Source organism: Schistocerca americana, chromosome 5 (assembly GCF_021461395.2).
Source record: "Schistocerca americana isolate TAMUIC-IGC-003095 chromosome 5, iqSchAmer2.1, whole genome shotgun sequence".
Taxonomy (NCBI): Eukaryota; Metazoa; Arthropoda; class Insecta; order Orthoptera; family Acrididae; genus Schistocerca; species Schistocerca americana.
Window position 1 is genome coordinate 476532707 of NC_060123.1, and position 13242 is coordinate 476545948.

At 44.7% G+C, this 13242-nt stretch overlaps 1 protein-coding gene across 1 annotated transcript in view; it reads right to left on the reverse strand.

Moving 5' to 3' along the window:
- Positions 1-13242, reverse strand: part of LOC124616457 (thrombospondin type-1 domain-containing protein 4-like) — a 132724-nt gene that overhangs the window by 90461 nt on the left and 29021 nt on the right. The gene's annotated exons all lie outside the window — the stretch shown is intronic.

A 13242-nucleotide genomic window follows, 5' to 3' on the forward strand; every position in this document is an offset into this window, starting at 1 on the left:
TTGCTCGGGAATTGGTTATGTTAAACCGCGCTGATCAAATTTGTAATAAAATCAAGAAATTCGCTCGTTTGATTGGTTCTCGCGTCGCTGACGAAAAGCGACAATAGGACTGAATATTTCGTGAAAGTTTGAGCTTTGTGAGTGGTTTATTTTAGGAGATATTCGCTTGTGAATATTTCATTCGTCCATGAACTCCGCGTGGCATATTTCTTACAGATTACAAGGTATTATGGCGAGCACTTCTTTACAAGAAGCCTACAGAACGACTGCATGTGTTAACTCGTAAAGTAGTCGCGGGTCACAGTCAGTTTAGGACGTTCAGAATATCTGTCCGGACTAAATATATTCTGGCTGCTTTCAGGTGTTGAGCTTGTAACAGTGACTGTCAGTAAAATTGTATAATTGATGTTCGGATATTTAATCCGGCCTTAATAGTCATTTTCTGTGTTTAAACCAACTTAAAGGAAATTGAAGGCATTTTAACAAACGAGTCATTCAAGAACACCGAAAGCTTGGCAGTGTAATTGACTTTCAGCTACTGCCCTTGGGCAGGTGTTATGTGGTCCTTTCGTGGTAGATATTTAATCAATTTTCGTCAACGCTGCTTTTATCGGCTGAACCATCATCTACCATCGCAAATTGAAGGGGCAGACAACTTGAAACCTATCCAGACAGGTGGACTGATTGTTTAAATGATAGTGACAGCACAGCCCGGCCCACCGCAAGCACTTTCAAATTCCATGGTTTACTAAAGAAACTAATCCTTCGCCTTGTGTGTATGGCTGTTTACTGTTTGACCTTTAGTGTTTATTCGAATTCTTTACTCAGTTTCATCAAGCTGGCCATAAGCCGTGTAGCACTTTCAAATTCAGTGGTTTACTAGTGAAACCTATCTGTCGCCTCATGTTTGTGGCGGTTTGTTGTTAGACCATTAGCGTTTAACGAAATTCTTTACTCAGTTTTTATTAACTTGCCCATGAGCAGTATGGCATAATTCTTCGTCGCTGAGTTTGAGGTTTTTTTAACGTTTTGTAACCTTTGTAATTTTTTTACCTTACACTTATTTGCTTTGAAAGTAGTTTCTATATGGTTGTCAAGCCTAAAGACTGATTCAGGGAACCACTGTTAGTAACGTGTAGTCACTATTTCCTTGGAGGGTTGATGATGATTTTTGTCTCTGGGGCGCTCCACGGCGTGGTAATCAGCGCTTGTACAAATTCCCAATAGTTTCGCTGTCCACTTTCGCCACTTTTCTGAATGATGGCGGAGAAAAATCCAAGACGTGCCCAGGAATCGAACCCAGACCCCGTGATTCTGAGGCAGTAACGCTACGCACTAGACTACGAGCTGCGGACTACCTTGGAGGCGTAAGCTTAATCATGTATTTGTTCTACCTGCCTGATTCAAGTAGACATCTGGCCGGGCAGTTTCGGTGGAAAGTTTGCCTAAATTGTTTGGGGTGACGTTAATTATTGTATTTTTCTACTCCCTTACCAGTGTTTTAAGATCTATTTCCTTTAGGCAGCTTTTTTGTGAATAATATTTGCTGCATTATTTTATGATGGATTTTCTGGGCTTATAGCCGTATCCCATAAGCAGGTGGCGATTGTTGTTCACGTAATTTGTGTTTCTTATAGCCTATAGCTCAGCTATGCTGTGCTAATTAGCAGCGCCTCTTAGTCACGTGAAGCGCGAGCCAGACGTTCCGGCGGTATTTGTCAGATCTGCCACGCTTGGGTGTTTAATCTAAATTACCAGTTCCTAACCTAATAACTGTAATTACATAAGAAGATAGTGCAAGAGTTATCTTTTACCTACTTACTGCTTAACAGAGGTTTTATTATGATTCATTTTTTATTTGTTATTGGCACTGATTTCTTTGGGTAGCAAGAATTGGTAGTTATGTCAAGCTGTGGTTAATATTTAAAAAGGCTTATTTTCATTTAACAACGTCTTATGTTCAGAGATATTTGGTGATCATTGTATTTTATTTTGTGCTATCATGTGCATTGTAAATAAACGTGAGCCTTCAAAGGACCAATGATGCAAGAATTGAGGACCCACTCTTCTATATCGCAATCTGTATTTTGAGATTCCACCAAGCTCACTCATGTTTTCGAATTTTATTATAATCTTTTCTAAACCATTAAATGATATGAAGCCTCTCCTCAGACCTTTTAGTAGGCGATACTCTGTCAATCGCGCACTGTAATTTCTGCCGTTCATATGAAATAATTTCACTAATAGCGCACTGTCTCTCTTCTCGATAACCATACTGCTCACTCACTCTATGGCTTGCCATATGACACCGTGTATGTCATACTGCCATGCAAACAGTGCACAGCGCCAGATTTTCACCTGGTGGCTTCTACTGGATCTAATTTAGGCGTAAATTGGTTTCCCTGAAAAATAAATTAGTTCCAGTAGAAGACACTAGGTGAAACTCTTTGGCGTATTTAGTCGCCAGACGGTAATTGCAGCCCACATTTGCCCCCTAGCTGCACTTTGATCGCCCGGTACGTTTGATCTCCCGCAACCGGCTGCGCCACATATTGGCACGAGGCAGAGTGTTAACAGCAACGGGCTGGACATACGCCACCTAATGTTACGCAGCGTGATCCAGTAGTCTCCGGAGTGGAACAAAGGCACCCAGACGGAGACAACAAATCAGTGTCATAGCCATCCCTACATGTTTGCTAGGAAAGTGATGGCTACCTTTCAGTTGACGATCTACGATGTGAATTCAATGTTTGGTGTTTGTCTTTGATTGGATTTCTCAGAGCATTATAACCAACTTGGGCTTCAATTAAGGACCTGCAGTATTTTCCATTGTTCATCCTTTTAACAGCAGCCAGTGAGAAGTTGTTGTTGCGCACCAAACTCATAACCTGCACAGACCTAACTGGTGTTTGTACTCAAATAAAGGGGATAGTAAATCTTTCCCAGCAGCCGCGACAAGAACGAAGTAAAACACTTACAACACATGCCCCCCCCCCCTCGACCTAGTTATTTTTAATTTTCTACAGACACGTAAATGGGGTAGCAATGAGGCTTTCAACTCGCTCCAGTAATCACCAACTAGCACATGAAGCACTTGGAAGAATCTGCACTTGTAAGCACACAGAGCCAAACTCCACCTATAGACACATGTTGTGGCACCAGGCTGTAGGACACATGTTGAGGTTACTGCGGCATCTCAGCAGCACACATGAAAACAAAAAGTTGTCGACTTAAGTAGAGGTGAACAGTTACTTGTCTACCTCGAACATTTTTATAAAAATAACCGGAGGGTACACTAAGGCATTCTGCGCCTCAAGCAGACGTACTAGACGGTGCTGTGCGTCTGGGTAATCGGCACACTAATGTGCAGGACGCGAGCCATCCACAACATGGCGAGCGTGCACTCTGAATTGAAAAATTCCGCAGCAACAGCTACAAGGAGACGCCAATAAAACACGCTATCAGGAGAGAAGACTGGAAGAAAGAAGGAAACGCGAAAAATGACGGCAAGGATCTGGTGTTCCTACCGTACTTATGACCTCCCACAGACATGTTCTCCAGGCTCTTCAACAAGCACGATGTGAAGACGTGTTTTCACCCTGCATGTAAAATGGCGACGTGCTGTGGTTCATAATAAATCCCTTGGGACTAGGAACAACTCTCCTGTAAACCGTCATGCAATGCTACATGTCACAGTGACGCGCAGAACAAGCGTGTATTATCCGCCTCAGCTACAGATACGAGTCGACGGCAGCAGAGAACAGCATCATCGAGGCATACACAATCAACTTTGGCGGCGAGGAATGTGCAATGGAGTGCCATGGATTTCTGTGATTCTGTAATCAAAGACATGATAGAAACAAGTGTTATCGAAAACATTGTGTACGGAGACGTAGGGTAGCATCTCAGCTCTGCTATGGACGAGTTATTATAAAAAAAATTGTCAGGAGCGTACTACGAATAGAGCACCAGCAACGATCAAAACTGGTAGCTCCGCGGTCATTCCCCTCTATCTCACCTCTACGACCACCACACACAGAAAAATCAAAGCGATGAATTCTTCTCAGCAATGAACCGAGTAATATTATAGTTTTTCTGGGGGAGAGTAAGAGTCCTACCCAATACTGTTATTTACTCATCCCGGTTGTCTCTTTCATCTCGTGTAGTCACACCAGGAGGACCAATCAAATGGTTCAAATGGCTATGAGCACTATGGGACTTAACTTCTGTGGTCATCAGTCCCCTAGAACTTAGAACTACGTAAACCTAACTAACCTAAGGACATCACCGACATCCATGCTCGAGGCAGCATTCGAACCTACGACCATAGCGGTCGCGCGGTTCCAGACTGTAGCGCCTAGAACCGCTCGGCCACCCCTGCCGGCAAGGACCAATCGGAAGCGCAAAAAAAAAAAAAAAAAAAAAAAAAAAAAAAAAAAAAAAAAAAAAAAAAAAATGAGCAAGTCAACCATCTTTTGCTACAGTTTTGTATGAGTACAAGGCACGGAAAGTCATTCGTTAAAATTTTTCGTTCAAGTTACCCATCCTCACGCGAATTGTAAGTCGCAAATCGACTGCAGAGATGTCTTGTATCAGGTTATTGACTTCCTCATATATTACCGCTTTTGACTATTTGAGTGAAGGCATATCTAGTAGCCTCTACTCTGGATGTAGTGTTTACGGTCTAATTACAGACATGTGCGGGTCTTATCGCACGTTTGTGAGCCTTGATGAACGGTTGACAACGCATTCTGCACTCTGCTACTGGTGTTGATCTTGGCTGCTGCCTCGTACCGCCCCTACCAAGTTTGCTATGGACGATTCGTGCTGCAGCTTGCTCGTGGTTGCCGGATACTTCTGTTGTTATTTTCTGATGTCCATTATCACGCATCGAGCTACGAGAATTTCTGTGAAGCGCCGACTTAATTCTTTGTTCGTAGTATTTTCAGGTCTTTAAATGTCCCTTCATTCACGTTCAAATTTCACTTCTGCTGTTAAAAAAGGTGGTTCGCAGTCATACAATATCGATTTTTTACTCGTATATCCGTACAGTAGGCGTTTTGCTGTATCACGTTACCGTTAATTTAAATGTGTTCAGGATTTGCTGATGTGTCCATAATTTTTCGTTGTTCAATGATTTATACACTCCTGGAAATTGAAATAAGAACACCGTGAATTCATTGTCCCAGGAAGGGGAAACTTTATTGACACATTCCTGGGGTCAGATACATCACATGATCACACTGACAGAACCACAGGCACATAGACACAGGCAACAGAGCATGCACAATGTCGGCACTAGTACAGTGTATATCCACCTTTCGCAGCAATGCAGGCTGCTATTCTCCCATGGAGACGATCGTAGAGATGCTGGAAGTAGTCCTGTGGAACGGCTTGCCATGCCATTTCCACCTGGCGCCTCAGTTGGACCAGCGTTCGTGCTGGACGTGCAGACCGTGTGAGACGACACTTCATCCAGTCCCAAACATGCTCAATGGGGGACAGATCCGGAGATCTTGCTGGCCAGGGTAGTTGACTTACACCTTCTAGAGCACGTTGGGTGGCACGGGATACATGCGGACGTGCATTGTCCTGTTGGAACAGCAAGTTCCCTTGCCGGTCTAGGAATGGTAGAACGATGGGTTCGATGACGGTTTGGATGTACCGTGCACTATTCAGTGTCCCCTCGACGATCACCAGTGGTGTACGGCCAGTGTAGGAGATCGCTCCCCACACCATGATGCCGGGTGTTGGACCAGTGTGCCTCGGTCGTATGCAGTCCTGATTGTGGCGCTCACCTGCACGGCGCCAAACACGCATACGACCATCATTGGCACCAAGGCAGAAGCGACTCTCATCGCTGAAGACGACACGTCTCCATTCGTCCCTCCATTCACGCCTGTCGCGACACCACTGGAGGCGGGCTGCACGATGTTAGGGCGTGAGCGGAAGACGGCCTAACGGTGTGCGGGACCGTAGCCCAGCTTCATGGAGACGGTTGCGAATGGTCCTCGCCGATACCCCAGGAGCAACAGTGTCCCTAATTTGCTGGGAAGTGGCGGTGCGGTCCCCTACGGCACTGCGTAGGATCCTACGGTCTTGGCGTGCATCCGTGCGTCGCTGCGGTCCGGTCCCAGGTCGACGGGCACGTGCACCTTCCGCCGACCACTGGCGACAACATCGATGTACTGTGGAGACCTCACGCCCCACGTGTTGAGCAATTTGGCGGTACGTCCACCCGGCCTCCCGCATGCCCACTATACGCCCTCGCTCAAAGTCCGTCAACTGCACATACGGTTCACGTCCACGCTGTCGCGGCATGCTACCAGTGTTAAAGACTGCGATGGAGCTCCGTATGCCACGGCAAACTGGCTGACACTGACGGCGGCGGTGCACAAATGCTGCGCAGCTAGCGCCATTCGACGGCCAACACCGCGGTTCCTGGTGTGTCCGCTGTGCCGTGCGTGTGATCATTGCTTGTACAGCCCTCTCGCAGTGTCAGGAGCAAGTATGGTGGGTCTGACACACCGGTGTCAATGTGTTCTTTTTTCCATTTCCAGGAGTGTATGTGTTGGCACTATATACCACGTGGTCCATCGTAGGAAAACTGTATTCTTACATCTGACGTTGCTTTTCAACTGGGTCTAAATAATGAAGACTTCAGCTAAACTATCTACTATATATTTTTTCCCCCTGTAATTTAATGAAATCCATGTTAAAGTTCGATTACACACGTGTTACTGCATTCACTCTCGAATATGTACTCAATTTGATCAAGAACCTTAGCGTGACAGCTCCCTTCAGCAGAAATATTAATCAGTGCAAATTGCAATCAGGAGAATTGTTTTCCTGTTTCTTTCCATGTCTTTACAGCTCAGAAGGCGAGTAGTATTGCAGGGACTTAGAAACTGCTTGCTGTTTATCAGATAACGTTTGACGCAGTTATTATATTTCACGTTCTTGCGTGGGCAGCTGTTCCGCTAACACACTGAGGCTCACAACCCCATAGCACTTATCTACGCATAAGGAAGATCAGTTATAAGTTCACCTAATCAGATTATGAAACTCTTAGAGAACTAACTGTAATGTTATATTCAGTCAAATGTTCATATAGAGACCCATTTATTTCCGTTGCGCAATATAGGCATCCCCTACTCTTTGAATATGTTTACGAAACCGTGATCAGACAGCGTTATAAATTATTACTTGGGTAAAAATTTTGTATAAAAAGGAGCACACGTTCAGGGTATCTTACTGCCGTCACATTTTCCCATGTAGGGTAGAGTGTTGTACCTCTAAGGTAGTGGACATAGAAAGATACGAAGTTTTTCCGTCCGTATTTCAGTCCAGTGACTGAGTTAATAATCACAGGAAGGAAGGCGCACTAGATATCGGCGTAAGCAGTACCCGTCTTTTTCTACGGTTCTTTTTGTTTCAGTTATTAGATTGCGTTTTGCGCAGCATTTGTTAATGTTCTAGGCGTTTAAGTGCTGTATAATATACAAAAGCTATTTGTAAAATATTGTTAATTCTTCAGGACCAGAATCTTATGGTGACTAAAATGTTAGGTAGCCTTAGAATTATTTATACAACATGTGGACAGTTCAGTCACACATCGCCGAGCGAGCACCGTCTTATACCTTCAAATAAAGATAGTCTTTTAGGACACAAAATGTGATACTTGCATATGAACTAAATTTCATTAACGTCTAAAAATTTTCTTGTCTTCTAAATAATATTTATGTTAGTTTCAAGTGTTTTCGGTTTGTGATGTGTAGTTAGGTAGAAATGCAACATGTAAACGACTAAATATGGTACTGACAAGATATTTTTGATTGCAATGCTTTAAAATGTGAGTAGATTATTTACCCTTAGTTAAAAGACCATTCTGTACCTTGTAAAATGTTTCTAAATTCGGAAAAATCTTAATTTTCACGAGTAGTTTTTGTAATTTCGGAAGAAGACTACAGAACATAAAACGTCGCAATAACTTATTACATAAGCAAACAAAGATTTATTATGGTATTTGCTGAATTTTATAACATTGGCTCTGTCTTGCTCTTGCACCAAACAGCTTCGTTTCTTGAATATGATGTCAAAAATAAACAACCAAAGAAACAACAACTTGTAGTACTTAAAAGGTTTCCGAATATGATTTGGAGTCTGAGAATTGCAACAACAGAAAATGGATACTCTAATAACAGCCATAGGCGTGGAAAGTTAATGAACTGGACGTACCATCCGTAGCAGATCTGCCACAGAACACCTTATTAGAAAATTACATTTCTGAGGTTGCTACAAACTTCTTCGCAAGATTCATGACATGTTTGTATTTTTCATATTTAACTAGAAAAGGCACTTCACGTAAAATTTTCCTCAGGAAAAGTTGATGTAGGTGAAGCTTTCTGTATTAGGGCCGGCCGGCCGAGCGGTTCTAGGCGCTTCAGTCCGGAATCGCGCTGCTGCTACGGTCGCTGGTTCGAATCCTGCCTCGGGCACGGATGTGTGTGATGTCCTTAGGTTAGTTAGGTTTAAGTATTTCTAAGTCTAGGGGACTGATGACCTCAGATGTTAAGTCACACTGTGCTTAGAGCCATTTGAATCATTTGAATGGCAGCACAACATGTCGAATCAACAGACTGACGTACACATTTGCAGTCAGGGCGCGTGGGAAAACCACGAGAGTACGCCTGCCGTCATACGAAATCACACCCCAGAGCATAACAGTAGGTGTAGATCCATTGTGTCTAGCACTCACACAAGTTGATTGCAGATCATACGAAATCCCACCTCAGACCATACGTGTAGGTCAACTGTGCCTAGCACGCGTACATGTTGATTGCAGGCCCTCAACTGGCCCACTTCTAACGAACACACGGCCAACACTTGCACCGAGGCAGAACTTTCATAAGAAAACACAACAGACCTCCACCCTGCTCTGAAGTCACAAGTGGTGTTGGTTTGGCGACAGTGGTTTGCGCGTTACAGCGCGTCTGGGTCGGAGCTGTCACTGAAGTAACCAGTTTGTAACAGTTCGTTGAGTCAATGTGGTGCCAACTGCAGCTCACTCTGCTGCTGCAGATGCAAAACAAAGCGCCAAAGCCGTACGCCGATCACGATCGTATTCCCTCTCGGCATTGCCATGTCGCCGTCAATAGCCCGCTCTTCTTGCGACCGTAGATACTCGGGACCAGCGCTGCCAGCAATCATGTTCCGTGGCTAGGCTCCTGCAGTCTTTCTGCAGCACCGCAGAAGGAACATCCAGCTTCTCGTAGCCATATTACACGACCTCGCTCCAACTCAACGAGCTGTTGACAATGACGTCATCGGCGTCTTAAAGACATTCTTGACTAACATGAACTCGAAGGTAACGAACGTTCACGACCACCACAGCGTGTATTGAAAGCAAACCTGATTTCCATCCCTATAGTGGCGCTTCTAGCGCCAATCTTATGCGTCTGGTATGAAATCTGAACAGACATCATCTTTCAGATGTAGAAACACGCCAACCAACTTTTATGTCGCGCAATTCCTTCTTGGTGTTGCGATTTATTTACGTCGGTGTATTTGAGGTAAATTATCTGTTAGTTCGGTGAGCTCACTCACTGTTATCTCCCGTGAGCTGTGAGACAGAGAACGCGTGGCTAGATGTTCGGTATGACTGAGCAGCGTGGCTGGTGCCATAGTCGCCGCGTGAGCGTGGGCTATCTACAGTCGGCGCTGGCCACGCTGCTGACGTAATTGTCTCGTTAAGCGGTGCGTTTTCTCGGAACAATTAGGCCGTACCCGTCGAGCTGCGCTGGCCGAACCGCTGCGGCAGTTCGCGTGCGTAGCTGCCACTCAAACGAGCAAAGTAGCGCCGCACACGGCCCACGCGAGCGCCAATTACTGCCTCGTGTTACCTCACAACGGAGCACTCGTCACCTCGCCTTATTGTGGGTTCCGCTGCACTTCGGCCCTCGGCCACTGCTAACGGAGTGGACAGCGTCGCAGAAACCGCTTAATCCCAACGACAGGCTGTGACGTTACGCGGCGTACCAAAGAAACGATTTCCACCTCCCAGTTTGTTACGTGTGGATGAATGCATATGGCTCAACGGTACATCTCTTCCGAGAACAGTAACACAGTAATGTCAGTCCAGCACCCGTTTCGCCTTCCAGTGATGGTACCGTGGCGGGGGTCTGTTACAAAGCAGAAGGTAATTGTTTACACTGTAAACGTACACCATAAGCGTTGTGCTCACGTTACGCGCGATTGTAATGCATGATTAGATGCTTCTCAAGCGTTTTCGATAAATCCAAATTCGAAGTATTACGAGCGTGTTTAATATTATACGAGAGCGCCAGTGGCAACTTCATGCCTACCTGTACTGAGTTCACGTTGAAAGATTCTGCCATGTAAGGGTGACCCAATAAAAGTGTAAATTAAATTTTACGTGTTATTTTGCTCTTTGTATCTATTTTAATATCAAATAACATGCATAATCTATTTGAATATCGGCACAAGTACTAGGACAATTTTTTTTCGACATTCCAATCGGTTCAACTGGTTAAAATGGCTCTGAGCACTGTGGGACTTAACATCTGAGGTCATCAGTCCCCTAGACTTAGAACTATTTAAACCTAACTAACCTAAGGACATCACACACATCCATGCCCGAGGCAGGATTCCAACCTGCGACCGTAGCAGCAGCGCGGTTCCGGACTGAAGCGCCTAGAACCGCTCGGCCACAGGGCCGGCCCCTCCAAATGGTTCTGAGCACTATGGGACTTAACATCTATGGTCATCAGTCCCCTAGAACTTAGAACTACATAAACCTAACTAACCAAAGGAAATCACACAACACCCAGTCATCACGAGGCAGAGAAAATCCCTGACCCCGCCGGGAATCGAACCCGGGAACCCGGGCGTGGGAAGCGAGAACGCTACCGCACGACCACGAGCTGCGGACCCGGCCCCTCCAATCGGCCGCGAAAGTAAAACCACGGTGAAAATCCGGTGAAGCTTTGCGGATATATGTTGCTCAGTGTCTCTGCATTGAGGTAATAGAAGTCATGGGATATCTCCTAACATGGTGTCGGACCTCTTTTTCACCAGTACAGTGCAGCAACTCGACGTGGCGTCGACTTAACAAGTAGTCGGAAGCCCTCAGAAAAAAGTTATTTGGGCACTGTTATAGAGATATTAAATTTAATAGTTTTCTGCGGTGTTTCGTGCTGTCTGTGGCGAAATAACGATTTAATAAACTTTTGGAAAGGTTCGCTCGCTGTATTTTTCAGAGTTTTCTGTGCGTTGAAGTCGTTTAGTAAATTTCGTGCTTTAGTTTTCAGCTGACAAAAAGCTGTTGATATGAATAGTACCCAAGATTGATGTTGTTTCTCGATCTGATTACGTCTACTTTGTCACTGGTAGATAAAACGAAATAGGTCTTTCTAATATTGCAACAATTGTAGCACATGCCAAATAAGGGAGACTGTTTTGCCCAAATGGTCATTTACATAAATAACACGACAGAATATAGTTCACGAAATACCAATACCAAATGCGCATTCGGCTTACTACAATCAAAATGTTTTACGTTAGGAAATAGTTTCACATTTTATTCATACGCTCCAATTTCTCAAGCATGAGATCGAAAAGTATTAGAACAAAATTTTTATATAAATTTGGAACTGTCATATTCTTCCATATAATTTGTATGATGCCCCCATTTCCTCTCCGTCCTTGCTCTAACAAACAATCTTCTCGTCACAACTCTGTAACTATTTCTGCCACTGTCGAAACTTATTCTTCGGTTAACTTCGCTAACCCTGCCAGAATCACCAGTTTAGTTTTCCCGCGTTAATTCTCCGGATAGGCGTTATTACGTGTTTGTACAACGCGTTTTAACGCTCTAGTCCGAGGACGGAACATAAGCGGTTGCTAAATGGGAACTGTACTACTTGCCCTTGGTATTGTACCGATCTGGATTAAAATTTCTGTCAAAAGTTCATTTTCTTGGATTCACCGAGAAGATTAACATGTAATCATTCTTATTCTTGTTATTCGTTTATTTCCACTCTGATATTCCGAATGCATGGACTCCGCTAATAATTATAAAAGCGCTGATAATTCGCAAACCCAGTCAGTCGCATAAACAAAGAGCGATAGGCATTCACCCGTTCGATTGTATTCAGCTCAGCTCGTATAGCCCCTTCTCCTTTTGTCTGCGAGAAATCTTTTTATTTATAGATGCGACAGGGAGTCCGTCGACAGAAACAACACGCACACTATGCACTGTTTCAAAAATCAACTTATGATTAGTTCAGAAATCAGCTTAGAATGCGTTCAAAAATGTTCAAAAACCAACAGGGATGCCTTTCAAAATCATATGAACAACCGACAGACCATCGTGCGCTTGATGCTAAGTGCTTTGTGAAACAAGATTTTTTTTTCCCTCCATACTCCGGTTTGCCCCCCAATCCGCTTCCCGCTAGATCCAGACATGACGCTACAGATGTGTGAAATCTTATGGGACTTAACTGCTAAGGTCATCAGTCCCTAAGATTACACAATACTTAACCTAAATCAGCCTAAGGACAAACACACACCCCCATGCCCGAGCGAGGACATGCCGGGACCAGTCGCACAGTCCACGACTGCAGCGCCAGAGACCACTCGGCTAATCCCGCGCGGCACATGACGCTACATCAGGGGTCCCTGTCTCCATCTCTTCCGTTTCCTGCTCCTTCGCTCTTCCACTCCAAGGCCCAGCCCCTGTCACCTGCTTCCCAAATTCCACGCAGTCAACCGTTTCTCTACATTATACCCCATTTGACCCCCACCCCTCCATCTTCGTTTATACCCACACTCTGAAACCCTAAACAACCTCAGATATTCCTTTCCCTAACGCTGTTCCAAGTGCAGATCCAATATTCAGTGATTGGGCACTGCTTCATTTTGCTACTTTCTCTCTCTCTCTCTCTCTTTCTCTCGCACGCATGCACGCACGCACTAACGCGGCACACACACACACACACACACACACATACACACACACACACACACACACACACACACACACACACACACACACACACACACGCACGCACACACAAACATTTCAAAACACTTTCAAGCCATTTATTTGCTCTTCATTTTAAATTGTATTAAAAATTTTCGTTTTAAAGAACACTTTGCTGTAGAATGGGATGTTCGGACGGCTTACAGTCCACACACATTCTTCCATCTGGAGCGACAGGG